The sequence below is a fragment of the Mesoplodon densirostris genome, chromosome 16 (assembly GCF_025265405.1).
Source record: "Mesoplodon densirostris isolate mMesDen1 chromosome 16, mMesDen1 primary haplotype, whole genome shotgun sequence".
In the NCBI taxonomy this organism is placed as follows: Eukaryota; Metazoa; Chordata; class Mammalia; order Artiodactyla; family Ziphiidae; genus Mesoplodon; species Mesoplodon densirostris.
In genome coordinates, this window is record NC_082676.1 from 25,067,017 (window position 1) to 25,088,756 (window position 21,740).

The 21,740-nt window shown below is 40.1% G+C and overlaps 1 protein-coding gene across 1 annotated transcript in view; it reads right to left on the bottom strand.

Annotated features, from left to right (window-relative positions):
* ITCH (itchy E3 ubiquitin protein ligase) overlaps window positions 1-21,740 on the bottom strand; it is a 120,924-nt gene that overhangs the window by 94,855 nt on the left and 4,329 nt on the right. The window contains exon 2 of the mRNA XM_060119851.1: window positions 21,486-21,563. The gene's annotated coding sequence lies outside the window, so the exon portion shown is untranslated. The remainder of the gene's footprint in view (window positions 1-21,485; window positions 21,564-21,740) is intronic.

Below are 21,740 nucleotides of genomic sequence, written 5' to 3' on the forward strand. Positions count from 1 at the left end.
GAGCAAAAAACAAAACACAGGGAATTCCCTGGTGGTCCAGTGGTTAGGACTCCATGCTTCCACTGCAGGGGGCACAGATTCGATCCCTGGTTGGGGAACTAATATCCTGCAAGCTGTGCAGTGAGGAAAAAAACAAAAAACAAAGATCATAACCAGGGTTGGCACCCTTGGAATTCAGATGGAGTTGAGAGAGAAAGAATATATTTAAAAATTTGAACTCTTGGTCAGTTAGAAGTCAACAGGAATAAACCAGGACTATACTAGGCAAACCATGAGATACAGTCACGCTAGGTATGCATGACAGGTATGGAAATTTAAACGGCTAAAATAGCGGTATAAAAGAGAGAAAGTATTAAATTCAGGAGGCTGCTATAAACCACAAGCATCATAATAACAAAAAATAATTAGTTTGTTGAATAATCACATGCTGGAAACAGTTTTAAAGAATTCTACACGTGGTAACTCATTTAATACGCTCTCCCTCTAGTGGATTGAATAGTGGTTCCCCAAAAGATATGTCCACATCCTATTCCCTGAAACCGATGAATGTGGCTTTATTTGGAAAAAAGTGTCTTTACAGATATAATTAAGAATATTGGTACTTCTCTGGCAGTCCAGTGGTTAAGACTCCACGCTGCCAATGGGGGTGTGGCTTCCATCCCTGGTCGGGAAACTAAGATCCCACATGCTGGGTGGCAGAGGGGAAAAAAATAATAACAATCTCAAGATAAGATCATCCTGGATTATCCAGGTGGACCCTAAATCCAATGACAACTGTCCTTATAAGAGACACAGAGAAGAGAAGAGGGCCATATGAAGACAGGCAGAGATTGGAATCATGCAGCCACAGGCCAAGGAATATCTGGAGCCACGAGAAGTTGGAAAAGGCAAGGAAGAATTCTCTCCTAGAGTTCTGGACAGAACAGGGCCCTTCTGACACCTTGATTTCAGACTTGTGGCCTCCGGAACCGTGAGAAAAAAGGTTTCTGTTATTTTAAAGTAGTTTTTTTTTTAATTTATTTTTTATATTTTTGTGTCGGGTCTTAGTTGCGGCATACGGGACCTGTTGTTGCGGCGCTCTGACTTCTCTCCACTTGTGGTGTGCGGGTTTCCTCTTCTCTAGTTGTGGCGGACAGGCTCCAGAGCACGTGGGCTCTAGTTGCCCCTCGGCATGTGGGACCTTAGTTCCCTGACCAGGGATGGAACCCGCGTCCCCTGCATTGGAAGGCAGATTCTATACCACTGGACCGCAAGGAAAGTCCCAAGTTTGTTATTTTAAGATGCTACGTTTGTGGTAATTTGTTACAGCAGTCACAGGAAATTAATACACTCCCTCTAAGGTAGAAATTACTACACCCATTTCACTTTAATGATGAAACAGGCACAGAAATGTTAAGTAATCTAATAAACCAGATTTTCAGATAAAAATAAAAAATATTAAAATGTAATAAAAAACAGGAACAGGAAATACTATTTGGAGGCTTGTCATAGGGACTGAGTTTCCCAGCAAAATTCAGCTCAGCTTAATAATGAAGGAATGAAAGAATCATCATTTTAGAACCTCTAATGTAAATAACTGAGCCAGGCAAGAACAGATGTTAGCATTTTTACATTTATTTATTTATTTATTTATTTATTTATTTTTGGCTGCATTGGGTCTTCGTTGCTGCGTGCGGGCTTCCTCTAGTTGCAGCAAGCGGGGCTACTCTTCATTGCAGTGTGTGGGCTTCTCACTGCAGTGGCTTCTCTTGTTGTGGAGCATGGGCTCTAGGCACACGGGTTTCAGTAGTTGTGGCTCGGGGGCTCTAGAGCGCAGGCTCAGTGGTTGTGGCGCACGGGCTTTGCTGCTCCACGGCATGTGGGATCTTCCCAGACCAGGGATCAAACCCATGTCCCCTGCACTGGCAGGTGGATTCTTAACCCCTGCGCCACCAGGGAAGTCCCAGAATTTAAAAATATGTCTACAAACGATTTGACACTCCTCCCTGACAAAGATGGAACCTAATATCCCATGCCTTTTGAATGTAGGCCAGATTTAGTGACTCTCTTCTAATGAACAGAATGTGGCAGGAAATGACAATATGCAACTTCAGAGACTATATCATTAAAGGCAATGCCACAGCACACAATGTATAAAGATGAATTTTGTGATATCAGTAACTGAAATCGGTGGTAACAAAGCAGTAAGGGAGCAGAGTTTTTGAATGTCATTGAAATTAAGCTGTTATAAATTAGAGTATTATGACTTTGGGATGTTAAATGTAATTCCCAAGGTAACCACAGAGAAAACTGTTATAGAATATACACAAAAGGAAATGAAAAAATAATAAAAATGTTTCACTACAAAATATAAACTAAACACAATGACAGTCATGAAGGAAATGAGGGTCAAAAAAACTATAAGGTATATAGAAAACAAACAGTAAAATGAGGAAGTCAGTCCTCCTTTCTCAGTAATTACATACAAATGGATTAAACTCTCCAATCAAAAGACAGATTGGCAGAATGGATTTAAAACATAATCTAATTGAGAATTCCCTGGTGGTCCAGTGGTTAGGACTCCGTGCTTTCACTGCCAAGGGCCCCGGTTCAATCCCTGGTCAGGGAACTAAGATCCCACAAGCCGCACGGTGTGGCTAAAAAAAGATAAAAATTTAAAAAAAATAAAATAAAACATGAGCTAATTATATGCTGTCTACAAGAGACTTACATTAGATCCAAAGACACCAACAGGTTGAAAGTGAAAGGATGGAAAAAGATACTCCATGTAAACAGTACCCAAAAGGGAGAAGTGACTATACTAATGTCACATAAAATGGACTTTAAATCAAAAAAGGTTATAAGAGACAAAGGGCATAATTTATTAAAAAGGCCCAATACAGCAAGAATATAACAATAATTATAAACATTTATGTACCTAATAACAGACCATCCAAATATATGAAGCAAAAACACATATTTAAAGGGAGAGGGAATTCCCTGGCGGTCCAGCGGTTAGGACTCCACACTTTCACTGCTGAGGGTGCGTGTTTAATCCCTGGTTGGGGAACTAAGACCCCGCAAGCTGCACAGTGTGGCCAAGTTTAAAAAAGTTTTTTAAATAAATAAATAAAGGGAGAAACAGACATTTCTCAGCATATTAAAAGGATTATATGCCATGACCACATGGGACTTATTCCTGGGATGCAAGATGGTTAAACATATGAAAATCAACTGATGTAATGCACATTAACAGAATGAAGGGAAAAAAACCACGACTGTCTCAACTGATGGAGGAAAAGTACCTGACAAAATTCAAAACCCTTTCATGATAAAAAAAAAAAAAATTAGGAATAGAAGGGACCTACCTCATCATAATAAAGGCCATATATGAAAAACCCACAGCTGACATCATATCCAACAGTGAAAGAATGAAAGCTTCTCCTCTAAGATCAAGAACAAGGCAAGGATGGCCGCTCTCAACACTTCTATTCAATAGAGTACTGGAAGTCCAAGCCAGAGCAATTAGGCAAGAAAAAGAAAAAGTATACACCTTGGAAAGGGAGTAAAAAATTCTGTTTGATGATGATATCTTATATGTAAAAAACCCTAAATATTCCACACGCAAAAACTATTAGTACTAATAAATGAATTCAGCAAAGTAGTAAGATATAAAAAATCAACACAAATGAGTTGCATTTCTATACACTATCAATCTGAATAGAATATTAACAATATCATTTACTAACAGCATCAAAAATAATAAGACCACTCAGGAATTAACTTAACCAATGAGGTAAAGGACTTGTAACCTGAAAACTACAAAACACTGCTGAAAGAAATTAACAGACACACGAATAAATGGAAAGACATCCTGTGTTTATGTACCGGAAGTCTAAATATTGTTAAGATGTCAATACTACCCAAAGCAATCTACAGATTCAATGCAATCCCATCAAAATCTTAATGATGTTTCCTTCAGAAATAGAAAACCCATCCTAAAATTCATATGGAATCTCAAGGGACCCTAAATAGCAAAAAGAACCTTGAAAATGAACAACAAATTTGGAGGACTCACATTTTCTGATTTCAAAACTTAGTACAAAGCTACAATAATCAAAACAGTGTGGCATAAATAGAGACATATAGACTTATTCTATTGGAATAGAGAGCCCAGAAATAAATTCTTACATATATGGCAAAATGATTCTTCCCCCCAAGCCCCCTCTCCCACACCATTCCCTGGCAAAATGATTTTTGACACAGTGCCAAGACCTTTCAATGGGGAAAGGACAGTCTTTTCAACAAACAATTCTGAGAAAACTGGATATCCATTTGCAAAACAATGTTAGACTGTTACCTACCTTCACTTACAAAAACCAAAAAAAGGAGCCCACCTGCTGCAACTAAGAAGTCCGCGTGCCACAACTAAGGAGTTGGTAAGTCACAACTAAGGAGCCTGCCTGCTGCAACTAAGGAGCCCACCTGCCACAACTAAGGAGTCCACCTGCCACAACTAAGACCTGGTGAAACCAAATAAATAATAAATTTTTTTTAAAGGGTCAAAGACTTAGATGCAAGAAAGACCTAAAACTATAAACTTTTAGAAATAGAGCAAAAGCTTCACAATACTGGATTTGGTAACGATTTTTATATATGGCACCAAAGGCACAGGCAACAACAACAACAAAAATAGACAAATTGGACTTCATGAAAATTTAAAACATGTCCCAAGGACACTATCAAAAGAGTGAAAAGGCAACCTACAAAATGGAAGAAATTGTTTTCAAATCATTCATCTAATGGATTAATATCCAGAATATATAGAGAACTCCTCACTCAACAACAAAAAACCCAAGTCAATTCAAAAATAGACAAATGATTTTAATAGTCATTTCTCCAAAGAAGAATGGCCATTAAGTACGTGAAAAGATACTCAACACCACTATGCCACAAATCAAAACCACAATTAGATACCACCTCACACCCATTAGGATGGCTACTACCAAAAAAAAAACCCCAGAAAATAACAAATGTTGTCAAGAATGTGGAGAAACTAGAACCCTTGTGCATATTGGTAGGAATGTAAAACAGTAAGCTGCTACTGGGAAACAGTATAGCCATTTCCTAAAAAAATTTTAAGCAGAATTACCATATGATCCAGCAATTTCACTTCTTGGTGTATATACCCCAAAAAATGGAAAGCAGGGTCTTGAAGAGGTATTTGTACATAGCAGCAGCATTATTCATTATGCCTAAAATGTGAAAACAATCCAAGTGTCCATTAACAGATGAATGGATAAGCAAAATGTGGTAAATACATACAATGGATTATTATTCAGGCTCAAAAAGGAAGGAAATTCTGACACGTGCTACTATGTGGATGAACCTTAAGGACACACTTTGTTAAGTGAAACAGCCAGCCACAAAAATATGATTCCACTTATATGAGGTACCAAGAGTAGTCAAAATCAGAGACAGAAAGCAGAATGAACGGTGGTTAACTGGGCTCACAGGAGGAGGAAATGGGGAGTTACTGTTGATTGGGTACAGAGTTTCAGTTTTGCAAGATGAAAAGAGATCTGGGGGTGGATGGTGGTGATGACTGCAAAATGATATGAATGTACTTAATACCACTGAAACATATACACTTAAAAATGATTACTATGGCCAATTTAATATCGTGTGTACTCTACCACAGTTTTTTAAAAAAAATGCAATGCCACTTGCTCTTTTGGGTTACTTGTTCTCAGGGAAACAAGCTATGTGGCAAGAAACTGAGGCCTCCTGCCAAGAGCCAGCACCAACCTGCCAGCCACATGAGAAAGACACCTTAGAGGCTAATTCTCCAGCCCTAGTAGTCTTCAGATAACTGCAGCCTCAGCCAACATCTTGACTATGACCTCAAGAGATCCAGGGTCAGACCCATCCAGCTAAGCCACTTCTGAATTTCTGTCCCACAGAAACTATGTAAGATAAAAAGTTTGTTATTTTAAGCAGCTAAATTTTGGGATAATTTGTTATGCACCAATAGATAACTAATACAGTAGTAAAACCAATGGATGAAAGGTTATTAGAAAACAGGATATTTATATGGCCTCAAATATTACACCACATCTTACTTACTAATTACAAAGTGAAAAGTATACAATTATTATGGAGATCTTATAGTATCACATTAATCAAATAAATAAACTTACCAACACGGTTAGAGTGACAGTCCACCACTGATGTGCTGCCAGATGTAATGAAGAAAAAAAAGAGTATACAATATCACCTAGACTAGTATTATTGCCCCAAAATGTTTGACCTGAATCTAATAATGAGGAAATAATTATATCCAAAATACATGACACTCTACCAAGTTACCTGGCCTGGACTCTTAAAAAATTAACACTGAAAAACTAAAAAGGCAAGGGAATTCCCTGGCAGTCCAGTGGTCAGGAAGTGGCACTTTCACTGCCAAGGCCCGGGTTCAATCTCTGGTTGGGGAACTAAGATCCTGCAAGCTGCACTGCGTGGCAAAAAAAAGAAGAAAAACTGAAGAGGCAAAAGGACTGTTCTAGATCAAGACACTAAAAAGACAAAACAACAAAATGTGTGAACCTTGACTGGATCCTATATGTAGGGACAAAAACACAAAACACTTTCGGTGATAACTGGGAAAATCTGAATATATTAGATGACATTATGGAATTGTTAATTTTCTTAGAAATACTAACACATACTATCGTGGTCCTACAGGAAAATATCCTTTTTCTTGGGAGAAGTAACGTAAAGGTGTTCAGGGGTGAAGTATCATGATGGTTGCAAATGACTTTCTCATGGTTCAGCAAAATTAAAAGTACATCTAGAGAAAAAGTAAATGTGGCAAGAGGTCAATATAAGCAAGGTATTTACAGGTATTCACTATACTATTTTTTTCAACTTTTCTGTAGATTTTTTTCAAAATAACGAACTGATTTAAAAAAAAGAAAATAAAGAGTACCCTATCACAATGAGATACCATGACGCTCCTATTAGAGTAACAGACAAGAAAATACTGACAATATCAAGGGCTGGCAAGGATGCAAAGCATCCTCATGTACTGCTGGTTGAAACGCAAAATGGTACATCCAATTTGGACAACGTTTTGCCCATTTTTTATAAAATTCAACACATTTACAACATGACCCAACAATCCCATTCCTAGGTATTTACCTTAGAGTAGAGGTTCTCAATCAGAGGCTATTTTGTCCTCTGGGACTTTTTTTTTTTTAAACAATGGTGGGGGTGGGTGCTATTGTTATCTAGTGGGCAGAAGCCAGGGATGTTGTTAAACGTCCTACAATGTGAAGGATGGTCCTCCACAACAAAGAATTATCCAGACCAACATGTCATAGTGCCAAGATTGAGAAATCTTGCCTACAGAAATAAAAACATATGTCCATATAAAATCTGTACAAGAATGTTTACAGCAGCTCTATTCACAATTGCAAGATACGTGAAACAACTAAATCTCCCTCAATAGGTAAATCAATAAAGTGCGGTACATTCATACACTGGAATACAACTCAGCAATAAATGTTTTTTAAAAAATGCAACAACTTGGAGGAATCTCAAAGGCATCATACTGAGTGAAACCCAGTCTCAAAAAGTTTACATATGCACTATTCCATTTACGTGACAGTCTCCAAAAGACAAAACTAAAGGAATGAAGAACAAATTTGTGGCTGCCAGGGCTTCCCTGGTGGCGCAGTGGTTGAGAGTCCGCCTGCCGATGCAGGGGACACGGGTTCGCGCCCCGGTCCGGGAAGATCCCACATGCCGCGGAGCAGCTGGGCCCGTGAGCCATGGCCGCTGAGCCTGCGCGTCCGGAGCCTGTGCTCCGCAACAGGAGAGGCCACAACAGTGAGAGGCCAGCGTACCGCAAAAAAAAAAAAAAAAAAAAATTGTGGCTGCCAGAGGTTAACTGAGGGTGGATATGACTACAAAAATACAGAACACGGGAGGTTTTTGGTGTGATGAAGTTGTTCTGTATCTTGATTGTGGTATTAGTTACAAGAATCAATAAATGTGTTAAAATTCATACAACTGTACACCCAAAAAAAGCCAATCTCATTGTATGATGAAATTTTAAAACATTAAAAATTTTAAAGGCTACATATTCTAGGTACTGGGTTGAATACTGTCTCCTCCAAAATTTATGTCCACCTGGAACCCCGAATTTGACTTTACTTGGTCTTATAGGATCTTTGCAAATGTAATCAAGTTAAGATGAAGTTATACTGGATCAGGGTAAAGATGGAAACAGACTGGAGAGATGTATACACAAGACAAGGATTGTCAGCAACCATCAGAAGCATTGAACAGATTCTCCCTCTGAGAGGTTCCAACTCCAGTGATGCCTTATTTTGGCCTTTTAGACTCCTAAAACTTCAAAAAAATAAAGTTGTGCTGTTTTAAACTGCCCAGTTTGTGGTAAGTTGTTACAGCAGTCCTAGGAAACTAACATACTCTATGATTCTATTTACATGACATTCTGGAAAAGGCAAAACTATTGGGACAGAAAACCCATCAGTGCTTCCTAAGGAATGACTACAAAAGAGCACAAGTAAAGATTCCAAGTGTTTATCAAAATTCAAAGACCTGTATACCTAAAAAGAATGAATTTTATTATGTGTAGGTTACATCTCAACAAACCTGTCTATAAAAAGCATATTCCCAATGTGAATGACAAAAAATGCTCTTAAAATAGTTTCTACAACAAAAAGGAAAAAAAAATTGACATTAGATCTCCCATGTATCTTGGGGCGATCTCTCCAGGACACATTCTTCCTTTCTAGTATCTCTCTTCTACCTCTACATCTCTCAGCTAGATTAACCTATCTTTTTTTTAAAATATAAATTCATTTATTTATTTAGCTGCATTGGGTCTTCGTTGCTGCGCCCGGGCTTTCTCTAGTTGTGGAGAGCGGGGGCTACTCTTTGCTGCGGTGCGCAGGCTTCTCACTGCAGTGGCTTCTCTCGTTGCAGAGCATGGGCTCTAGGCATGCGGACTTCAGTAGTTGTGGCTCGCAGGCTCTAGAGCGCAGGCTCAGTAGCTGTGGCACAAGGGCTTAGTTACTCCGCGGCATGTGGGATCTTCCCAGACCAGGGCTTGAACCCATGTTCCTTGCATTGGCAGGCAAATTTTTAACCACTGCGCCACCAGGGAAGTCCCTTCACAATCAAATACGGTGGTGCAGAGCCTGTATCTTCACCTAGTAAACCACTGACTTGAACCAATGAAGATATCAGTTTGAATCTAAAATCTAGTACAATATTAAAATAATCTATTACTTATTAGTCAGTTACAAAGAAACTTAAAATAGGGCCAGTTCTTAACACTTTTGTATCATTTATTTTGAGTAATGTTTACTATCACACTAGAAAAATGTGACAGAATGTCTACACTGCCAGCAATAAAAACTAACCTTGGGACTTCCCTGGTGGTCCAGTAGTAAAGAATCGCCTTAGGGACTTCCCTGGTGGTGCAGTGGTTAAGAATTCGCCTGCCGCTGCAGGGGACATGGGTTGGAGCCCTGGTCCGGGAAGATCCCACATGCCACGGAGCAACTAAGCCCATGCACCAAAACTACTGAGCTTGCACTCTAGAGCCTGCGAGCCACAACTTCTAAGCCCGAGCGCCACAACTACTGAAGCTCGCATGCCGAGAGCCCGTGCTCTGCAACAAGAGAAGCCACCCAATGAGAAACCCGTGAACTGCAGCAAAGAGCAGCCCCTGCTCGCCGCAACTAGAGAAAAAGCCTGTGTGCAAGCAACAAAGACCCAAGGCAGCCAAAAATATAAATAAATAAAATTTATTTAAAATTTTGAAAAAAGAATCCGCCTTACAATGCAAGGGACATGGGTTTGATCTCTCGTCAGGGATCTAAGATCCCACATGCCACGGGGCAACTAAGTCCACGTGCCACAACGACTGAGCTCGAACACCTCAACTAGAACTCACGTGCCACAAACTACACAGCCCACACGATCTGGAACCCGCACACCACAATTACAGAGCCTGCCTGCCCTGGAGCCTGCACACCACAACTAGAGAAAAGAAAACCTGCACACCACAACTAGAGAGAAGCCCACCCGCCACAACGAAAGATCCCGCATGCCTCAGCGAAGATCCTGCGTGCCACAACTAAGACCCGACACAGACAAAAATAAATAAAATAAACAAATAAATATTTTTTTAAAAACCCTCTAACCTTAACATCTTCCTGAAAGGCAGTGGAAAAAAAATGTGGAAAAAGACATTTCACAAGATTATTTCAGTAACATCTTGCCCCATAAGCAACAAAGAGACAAACTACATTTCTAGTCTTATTTTAAAATATCCTATTTATAGATAAATTATTAAATAACCAGGATATTATGAAATTTGCCTGGTTTATTTTCAGGAATAACATATCCAACATAATCAGTTATTTTTATAGGCCACATCCACTGTGACCTAGAAAACCCTTCAATAATTTCATATAGGCCTATAATTTCTTAAAAGAAGCCTCCAAGGACTTCTCTGGTGGCACAGTGGTTAAGAATCTGCTTGCTAGTGCAGGGGAAACGGTTCGATCCCTGGTCCCGGAAGATTCCACATGCCAGAGCAACTAAGCCCGTGCACTACAACTACTGAGGCCTGCACTCTAGAGCCCACGAGCCACTACTGAGCCCACATGTTGCAACTACTGAAGCCCATGTGCTTGGAGCCCGTAATCTGCAACAAGAGAAGCTCCCACTCGCCACAACTAGAGAAAGCCCGCGCGTAGCAATGAAGACCCAATGCAACCAAAAAGAAGAAAGAAGCCACCAAAAAGACATTTCAGAAAACACATGAAACCAGTAAGGAGAAAACTTGCTTGCTGAAGCAGAAAGTACAGAGTTCAAAGAGCTGAAGTACACAGTGGTATTCAGAGAACTAAAACCAAATGAAGTCAAACTCTCAGCCTTACTAAAATACAGAAGCATACATGGCAACTGTAAATACTGAGTAGTCTCCCATGGGTAGGGCCACTCAGCCAAGTTCCCAAACCCCTATTCAAAAGAGTTATGTATCAAAGGACTCGTTTTGAAAAATCTGTCTTCATTCACCAGCCACTACTATGAAGAATGGACTCCAGGGACTTCCCTGGTGGTCCAGTAGTTAAGACTGTGCTCCCAGTGGAGGGGGCCAGGGTTCAATTCCTGGTCAGGGAACTAGATCCCACTGTTGCAAAGAAGATCCCGCACGCAGCAACGAGGATCCCGAGTACCACAACTAAGACCCGGAGGAGCCAAATAAATAAACACATATTTATTAAGAACGGACCCCAGCCTCAATCCAGTTGGAAGTGGAAACATGGGAGTTGCTAATGGTTCCTGTGTATGCAACCAGTAGCCACACTACCCAGCTGGGTTGAAAACTAATTCCTGTTCACTGGGGCCACAGCAGCAGAGACTAAGGAGCAATGTTTAGATCCCATTCTCCACTAATGATAACAAAGGAGCTAACCTTGGTGTACGTGTTGACGAAGTATTGTCAGAGGGGATAAGAGTTCTTTGCGTTAGGGCAGAAAGTAAATACTCATTTCCATAACTTAATTTCTCAAGAAAAGGAGAGAAAATGAACTCCAACCCACTCATGATGGGGAAAAGCTCCTTTCCTATTTACTGCAGAAAGTTACCTTAATAGGGAAGTAGGATGTGGACCACCCCGTATCCCGCACAACAGTGACACCTTGGCTCTGAACATCACGTAATAATCTCAGATCATTGACAGTTCTTTCCCATTTTCCAGCCAAATGCGAATCCAGCGTGGATTCTAAAGCACATACATAAAAAGACAATTATCTTATTCAAAGAGAAATAAAGGAAGGTACAACTTTCAAGGTTCAATAGTATAAGTGTTTAAGAAAACTGGCAACAGAATCGGAAACTTCAGCATTCATTTGCAGGTCTGAACTTTGTACCCAGTATTGCAGAAGGCAATTTTCTCCCAGTTCTCCCAAACAGCTTTCTGACAAACATTATAATATTAACTACTATTACAAGCTGTGTCCTGGCTTTGACTACTTACTGCTAGAGTTTAAAGGATTTGACATGCCACAATAAATATAACTACTGTTGTACTACTATAACTATTGCTCTCTTTTGCAACCAATGCTTGTGTGAAATTATACAACCTAATTAAATATAAAGTTGAATTTCCTGGCTTCCAAGAAACTCTTGTTTCTATCTCTTAAAACCCATGAATTCTCCTCAAAATAAGACCCTGGAAAGCCACTATCCCCTTCCTTCGGGCAAACCTTTCTCAGATCATTTGTACACATTATTTAAGAACTATCAAGTAAACTAGATGTCAATACTAATGAGTTAATGATTAATGTCTATGTATACTTTATAAACAAATTCGTGCATTTATATTAAAAGAACTAAAAAAGCATTGTTATAAACATTGTATTAAAAACCCAGAAAAAAAATTAGAGAATCATTTACTTCCAAGAGCCCTAAATACTGGGGGGAGGGAAGAGAAACAAATTACCACTTATCCATTAGGAAACAAATAGGATTATGAAAGCAGAGCCAATTCTACACTCCAATTTGGGTCAGCAGATTTTCACCTTAGTATTCTATTCCAAGACTACCTCCTCTACTTTGAGGCCCAAAGGAACTGATTAAAAATATCATTTCAGGGTTTCCCTGGTGGCGCAGTGGTTAAGAATCTGCCTGCCAATGCAGGGGACACAGGTTAGAGCCCTGGTCCAGGAAGATCCCACGTGCCACGGAGCAACTAAGCCCGTGTGCCACAACTACTGAGCCTGCACCCTAGAGCCTGCAAGCCGCAACTACTGAAGCCCGCGTGCCTAGAGCCCGTGCTCCGCAATGAGAACCCACTGCAATGAGAAGCCCACGCACCGCAACGAAGAGCAGCCCCTGCTCGCCACAACCAGAGAAAAAGCCCGCCTGCAGCAACGAAGACCCAACGCAGCCATAAATAAATAAAATTTTAAATAAATAAATAGAAATAAAATAAAACTTGGATGACACAGAGACTTCTTTCCCTATCCTTTATAAATGTTTACCCCACCAAGTAAATGGTTAAAAGAGAATAGAGAATTCCAAAACTAGAGAAAAATGTAATGAAGGTCGTGCCCCAACCAACCTTCAGCTTTCCAGAAAGCACTACTTTTAACATTTTATCAAACATTCATTTACTGACAGACTATATAGTAGAGAATGGTTCTAGCTGCTTTGTCAACAACAGGATAAAAGGAAGACTAGCACAAGACCCAGAAGAGGTAGGCTGCAGCCTACAAGATAATTAAGACACCAAAAAACCAAACAACCCAATTAAAAAATGGGCAAAGTAATTGAACAGACATTTCTCCAAAAAAGATATACATTTATAGCACATGAAAAGACACTCAATATCACTAAGCACTGGAGAAATGCGAATAAAAACCACAATGAGATACCACTTCTCCCATCAGGATGGCTATTCTCTGAAGAAAACAAATGAAATGTTGGCATGGGTGTAGAAAACTGGAACTCTTGTGAACTGTTGGTGGGAATGTAAAATGGTATAGCTGCTGCAGAAAACACTATGGTGGATCCTAAAAAAATTAACATGGAATTAGTAACAAAAAGGTCCTACTGTATGGCACAGCAAACTACATTCAATATCCTGGGATAAACCATAATGGAAAACAATATAAAAAAGAATTTATAGGGCTTCCCTGGTGGCGCAGTGGTTGAGAGTCCACCTGCCGATGCAGCGGACGCGGATTCGTGCCCCGGTCCGGGAGGATCCCACATGCCTCGGAGCGGCTGGGCCCGTGAGCCATGGCCACTGAGCCTGCACGTCCGGAGTCTGTGCTCCGCAGCGGAAGAGGCCACAACAGTGAGAGGCCCGCGTACCACAAAAAAAAAAAGAAAAAAGAATGTATATATGTGCATAATGAGTCACTCTGCTGTACAGCAGAAATTAACAACACTGTAAAACAATTATACTTCAATAAAAAAATAAATTTAAAAACAACAACCAGGGCTTCCCTGGTGGCGCAGTGGTTGAGAGTCTGCCTGCCGATGCGGGGGACACGGGTTTGTGCCCGGGTCCGGGAAGATCCCACATGCCGTGGAGCGGCTGGGCCCGTGAGCCATGGCCGCTGAGCCTGCGCATCCGGAGCCTGTGCTCCACAACGGGAGAGGCCACAGTAGTGAGAAGCCCGCGTACTGCACAAAAAAAAAAAAAAAAAAAAAAAACAACCAAAAAAACCTAGAATTCCTACTTGATCACTGATTCCACGTCTGGGAATATACCTAAAAGAACCGAAAGGAGAGACTCAAACAGATATTTATACAGCCACATTCACAGCATCATTATTCACAATAGCCAAAAGGTAACCCAAATGTCCATCAATAGATGAACTGATAAACAAAATGTGATATACACATAAAATGGAATATTATTCAGCTTTTTAAAAGGAATGAAATTCTGGAACATGCTACAACATGAACTTTGAAGACACTGTGGTAAGTTAAATAAGCCAGCCACAAAGCACAAACATTGTATGATTCTACTTACATGAGGTACCTAGAATAGTCAAATTCTACAGAGACAAAAATTAGCATAGCGGTTACCAGGGACTAGAGGAGGGGAATGGCGTTATTGCTTAATAATAGGTATAGAGTTTCAGTTTGGAATGATGAAATTCTGGAGATGCATAGTAATAGGTGTACAGCAATGTGAACAGATTTAATGTCACTGAACTGAACGCTTAAGAATGGTTAAAACTGTAAATTTTGTTATGTATATTTTACCACAATAGCAAACAAAAAATAATCAGGACAGATAAGTTCATCATTTTCTTTGCCCCTTAGAAATGAAAACATCAATTTACATAGTAAAATCAAACAGGGCAGACTGAACATATGTGCTACATCTCCATACTCTCCCAAAACCCCAACAAGATGAAATAAAGGACAAAGACAAAGGGAGAATAGATGACTGCAGATCAATGCCAGCAATATTCTGGACAAGGAAAAGCAGCAGTACCTAGGTTCTGCACATTTCAATACATACATAATACAGTTTTTAATTAAGACCTATAGTAATTCTTTCCTTCCAGAAATTCAAGGAAAAAAAAAGATAATCTAGGATTTCCGTTTGACTACTAGCTTTCCACAGAAGCAAATGCAGCTAATCCCTCTTCCACGTTCTTTTCCTTCCACAGCAGACCTATAATTAAATGAGCCACCTAAAAATCCCTTTTAATTTTCAGAACAAATGAACTCCAAAATCTAGGTTAGACCACGCTTCAAAAGTTCAAGGAACAAAAAACAAATCCCTTTTCCATTAAATGAGACTTAAATGTAGCTCAATTTGATGCTGTTGCTGCATATCTATGATGGCGGCAACTTTGTCTACTTTTCATAGGCCCAGTTCAATATTCTTATTCATCAATGAGGGAAATGTTACTATTTCAAATATTCTGAATGCTCAGGCTGTATCTAACACACTATTCAAATTACTTTCTAAAAAGACTACTTACAATAACTACATTTTGCATTTTAGTCAAGAATAAGGGACTAACTTTCCTGTGTACGTCAAAAAAATTTTCATGAGAAAGTATAAACAGAACAAAAGGCCTGGTGAAAATTAAATCCTAAAAATCACTTTCTCTGGTTATACAAAATAAACACATTCCACCTTTCTACATTTATCCGTTTTTTTAAACATTCTAAATCATAAATTAATTACTGTGTCAAGTTTCTGCAACAAAATTCTACATCTTTTCCATGAAAAAATCTTTTGTTAGTGTTTCCAAACCTTGTTAAATACAAAAATTCCATGTTTAAACTGAAGTCTACAGAAACTCCTCAGAGGTCAACTGAGCTGAGCAAAAATGTGAAACTAGAAATGTAATAAGAAGTTGAACTACTTTGATTCTTCCTTTTCTATTCTTATGAAGCTGGGAAATCATAAGACTATGTACGTGATCCATCATTAAAGAGGGTGCTGGGGCTGAGTAATGAAGATCCACAACATGAAAAAAGAGGGATAGGACTTCCCTGGTGGCGCAGTGATTAAGAATCCACCTGCCAATGCAGGAGACGAGCCCTGGTCCAGGAAGATCCCACATGCCGCGGAGCAACTAAGCCCATGCGCCACAACTACTGAGCCTGTGCTCTAGAGCCCGTGAGCCACAACTACTGAAGGCCACACGCCTAGAGTCTGTGCTCCAAAAGAGAAGCCACCGCAATGAGAAGCCCGTGCACTGCAACAAAGAGTGGTCCCCACTCGCCGCAACTAGAGAAAGCCTGCGCGCAGCAACGAAGACCCAACGCAGCCAAAAAAAAAAAGAAAAAAAAAAAGAGGGATAGCCTCTTTAGTATTATCCTCACATATCCCAGTTTTTTACAGAAGAATGAATATGGGAAAAGCTTTCAAAATCTGCCCTCTTTACTGCAGGGTCCTACTGTCACAGGGTGACCCAAATACAAGCTTCTGTCTGTCACTTTCCATTCTCACTACCACCTCCCTAGCCTGGTCTCCCTACCTCCAGACCCTACCAACCCTAGTTAAATACTGTAGACCTCAATATTACCAAATAAATCTTCATAAAATACCATTTCATCCTGTCAGTCAACAGGACTTAAGGTTATCCCAAAATAAGGTTATCCCAAAATAAGAAGGCTGGTGAAGGGGAGCAGAATTTTTCACCCCAAAATATGCTACTTTGGCATAAGGATTATTTTGAGCTAAAAACAATCAAAACTCAGCAGATTCAGTAAAAGCTCTTTACCTCCCCCTCAACTGCCTAAATTTACACTGGAAAGGAGGCCTGTACCAAGAAGAGAACTACTGCCAGAGATATCTTTTTACCTAAGAAACTTACCTGCATATCAAGGCAACCTTATTTTCCAAACATCTCCTCTCCTCTTCCTTTTGTATCCCCAGACCCCTACCCCTTGCCTTAGCTCAGGATGTTCATATAAGCCTCTATTAGGTGGCTGCCCTTTGGGTCTCATACTTTTATGGGGCTCCCATACCATATTTAGGAAATTTGTTTTTCTTCTGTTAATCTGTCTTATATAAATGATTAGACCAGCCAAAGAACCTAGAAGGGAAGAAGAGAAATGTTTTGTGCCCCTACACTGGTCTCTTAAATTTTTCCAAACTTTCTCTTCTTACGCGGACCACACAAACCCTCTTCAGATTAATCTAAATTCACTGTACTTCCACCATCTCAAGTCCATTCCTGCCATTTTGCCCATTCTGAATCCCAGTTTTAAATAACTTCTCTCCTCCTCTTTGCCTTAAATATTCTATATACTCCTCATTCAGCCCTAGACTTCTCTAAGGTATCGCTCAAACTTTAAAAATCTCTATGTGGGTAAGGACTTTCTTCCCAGAGGGCAGGGAACGTGCGTTATGCTGCAAAAAATTGAGCCTCAGATCAGAGGCTGCAGAGTGGCAACCCACAAGACAAATCCTGCCCACAGTGGTGATTTGCTTGGCTCACAGAGTTTTTTATGAATTCATTAAGTTGTCAACGTTTAAAAATAAAAATTTCTCTCAAAATCTGGAATTCTAGCTTCTGTTCAGAAAAAAGTTAAGATGTTCAGGCCACACTCTGTCAACACCCCACCCCCCCTCAGCCCACTGCCAGATCAATAGTGAGCCAACACTGAATTATATATTTTAAAATGATGAATTTCACCTCAATTAAAAAAAATAAAGTGGGCCAAAGCTGCATAACAGCTGCCTCACTGGAGTGACATGAATTCCCTAAATCACTTAAGTCCCAATCTGATCTATCATTACTGTTTAAAATGTTCATCTAGCCCTTGTAGGCATTTGACTTTACAGTGCTCACCCTAGATAAATTTACTGAATGAATTAATAAATTGAGAAGATAATTTTAAGAAGGACAAGGTTGGTGATGATGATAATGTGATAATGACAGCAACAGTAATACTGGCAATTAACATTTCCTGCTTATTTTGAGCCAACTATTGTTCAAGCAAAAATACATGATCTCATTTAGTCCACACAACAACCCTATAGATACATGCTACTATTATTCTCAATTTACAGATGAGGAAACAAAGGCACAAAGAAGTTAAGCAGGGCTTCCCTGGTGGCAAAGTGGTTAAGAATCTGCTTATCAATGTGGAGGACACAGGTTCAAGCCCTGGTCCGGGAAGATCCCACATGCCGCAGAGCAACTAGGCCCGTACACAACTACTGAGCCTGCACTCTAGAGCCCGCGAGCCACAACTACTGAGCCCGCGGGCCTAGAGCCCGTGCTCCACAACAAGAGAAGACACCGCAATGAGAAGCCTGCACACCGCAATGAAGAGTAGCCCCCACTTGCCGCAACTATAGAGAAAGCCCATGCACAGAAGCAAAGACCCAAGGCACCAAAAACTTAATAAATAAAATAAAGTAAACAAAGAAAGAAGTTAAGCAACTTGACCAAGGTCATGCTGCCAGGACACGGTAGAGCCAGAATTCAAAATCAGACAATCTAACTCCAGTACACACTGTTAACCCCTACAACATGATTCCCTACCATACTTTCCTGTGACCAACTGAACTGACTCTCTGGAACGAAGAATCAAAGACTATATTTTAGGGGCTTCCCTGGTGGCGCAGTGGTTGGGAGTCCGCCTGCCAATGCAGGGGACATGGGTTCGTGTCCCAGTCTGGGAAGATCCCACATGCCGCGGAGCAGCTGGGCCCGTGAGCCATGGCCGCTGAGCCTGCACATCTGGAGCCTGTGCTCCGCAACAGGAGAGGCCACAACAGTGAGAGCCCCGTGTACCACAAAAAAAAAAAAAAAAAAAAAAAAAAAAACAAACAAAGTGATGATTCAGTACAATACTCCTTCTCTCTCCTGGAGTAGAAGGTTATATATATTAAGGTAAACAGTTTGCAGACATGAAAAAAACTGCAAGTTTCTTGAGGGCAGGGACTGCTTTTTCCATGAGTCCCTGCAATGCCTAGCACAAAGCAGCAGTTAGCATATATTCAATTGTATTAAAGGAACCAAGATATCCAAGTATCTTAAATTGCAGTGCAACAAAATCCTTATTATAGCATTTATCATCTTGCTGTTTACAATAATTACCGGTGAACAAGTTTGTTTTCCTGACAAAAAAACCAAAAAATCCTTGAGGCAGAGTACCCCTTGGGACCTAGCATAACAGGGGCTCAATAAATGCTTACTGAGTATTATAAACTTAACATTCCTATACTTAGATTTCCTGTAAGTCTCTCTACCAATGTTTAAAGTAGAACTTAAGGGAATTCCCTGGCAGTCCAGTGGTTAGAACTCCACACTTGCACTGCAGGAGGCATGGTTCAATCCCTGGTTGGGGAACTAAGATCTTGCAAGCCATGAAGCGCAGCCAAAAAAATAAATAAATAAATAAATAAATAAATAAAGTAGAACTTAAATGGTTTCTCATTTATAAAGCACTGGATTTTATGAAGTCCTATTATAAGATATTCCTGAGACCAGTCCTATATTATGATATCAACAAAGCCCTGAAAAATTAGTGAGCCGGCATATGAAGCACAGAGAACAATCAACGAGCTAGGAGAGAGTATTGTGTTCATACTTTCAATAGACAAGTAATGCAGTCCAGAGAGATTTAAGCGAATTGCTCAAGATCACAGAATTTAAGTAACAAGCAAGACCAAGGCCAGAACCCATGTCTCCTGAATACTGGCCCAGTTTTCTTTCCACAAAGAACTACTCTGTGAGCTCAGGATGAAGTGGATACTTTTAGAAATATTTTAAAGATATTTGGTATGGAGAATGATCTTTCCCAGTACATAACTTTTTGTGAGGTATTACATCACCATTAAAAATAGGAAATTTGCCTTGTTCCATTAACTGCAGATAACACCATCTTTTTCCCTTGTTCTACATTATTTTTTCATTTTCATGTCTTTCCTTTCACTATCCTGAGAATTTTTCTTACTATCTCTTATTTATTAACTTTTCCTCTTACCACTTCCCTTCCCTAGTATCTCTCACAAAGCACTCTATCTCCTTCTTTTCTCTCCATAATTATTAAAAAAAAACAGATTAAGCACATATTTGATTATAGCAGTGACCTGGGATACCGTAATAATCAAGTCACAGCCTTGGTCTCTTGGCATTTATAAGGCAATTTGTTAACAAAAATATATGCTAAACACAAAGGGTCACACAGTTGTATGAATAATAAACATTTTATTATTATGACGTTTACAGTGGAGACAAGAAGCCCAGTATGGATGAGACACGTATGAAGAAAGGTGGTAATGACAGCAGTTGCAAGGTTAGGGTTAGGCAAGTGAAAGGGATCCTCTCTTCCTATTCAGCTTTCTCACCAATCAGTTCACGTGCTCTCCTTCATTCACACCCTATTCTCTTACTGCTTGACTTTTCCTATGCTCTACTTTTATTCTTAACCAGTAGCCTTCCTTTTCTCTCTCCTGATCTTTTAAAGTGCATCTGTCCTGTCCTGCTTTCCTTTTAAATATTATTGCCAACTCCTCCCACCTTGTAGATCTACATAATGCCTTAAGCTGTGAATTCATTTTTTTTCTAAAGATTTAATATGTATTATTTTATTGGGTTGGCCAAAAAGTTCGTTTGGATTTTTCCGTAACATCTTACAGAAAAACAGACGAAAGAACTTTTTGGCCAGCCCAATATTTGATCCTCACAACAATGCCAGGGAGGCAGGTAGGAATCCACACATCTATTTTACAAATATATAAACTGAGTCCTGTCAATATTAAGTAATTTGCTAACTATCAGTTTGTCAGTGGCAAAATCAAATCAAAACCCAGACCTTTTCTTTCCAAGTCCTCTATTCTTTTTCCGCTGAACCATATTGTCTTCTTTTTAATTCCTACACTTTTTTTTTTTTTTTTTTTTTTGCAGTACGCGGGCCTCTCACTGCTGTGGCCTCTCCCATTGCGGAGCACAGGCTCCGGATGCGCAGGCTCAGCGGCCATGGCTCACGAGCCCAGCTGCTCCGTGGCATGTGGGATCTTCCCGGACCGGGGCACGAACCCGTGTCCCCTGCATTGGCAGGTGGACTCTCAACCACTGCGCCACCAGGGAAGCCCTAATTCCTACACTTTTTAACCATATACATGCACATGTCTGGACAAGTATACAGAGATAAATGTTTATAAAATAGCACAAGTGGGAAAAGTTTATGTATGTCTAGGGAAGCTAGAAAAATAGAAAAGTCAGGACTCAAATTAAGAGTACAATGTGGCTCACATTGTACAATATGGGTAATCCTTCTATAGGCAGCTTTGGGTTTCAGGTCCAAGTAGAAACTGTCTATTTCTTCAACCAACTGATTTAGCCAGCATGAACACTGGTGTCTCCCCATACCTCCTCACAGCTGTTAACATGACCAGGGCTCACCCTCAGCACCATTCTTGCCCCCCAATCTCTCTCACAGGCATGCCACCATACCTGAAGTTTTCACTGTTTGAAGTCACTTCTTTGGGTTAAGGCGCTGTCTCCAGAAGGCCACTGTTAAATGCATGTTACCTGAGAGAGGAAGGAGGGTCCATTAACACATTATTCCTATGGTTAAACACATCAGATCAGCAATGACCTTAGGAATCTGACAGCACAATGTCCTTTAAAAAGTTTCATGGGAGAGATAATTTTTGATGGAGCAGGCAGGGTAAGAAGGTGAGTCGGGGAGAAAATGACTCACACTCT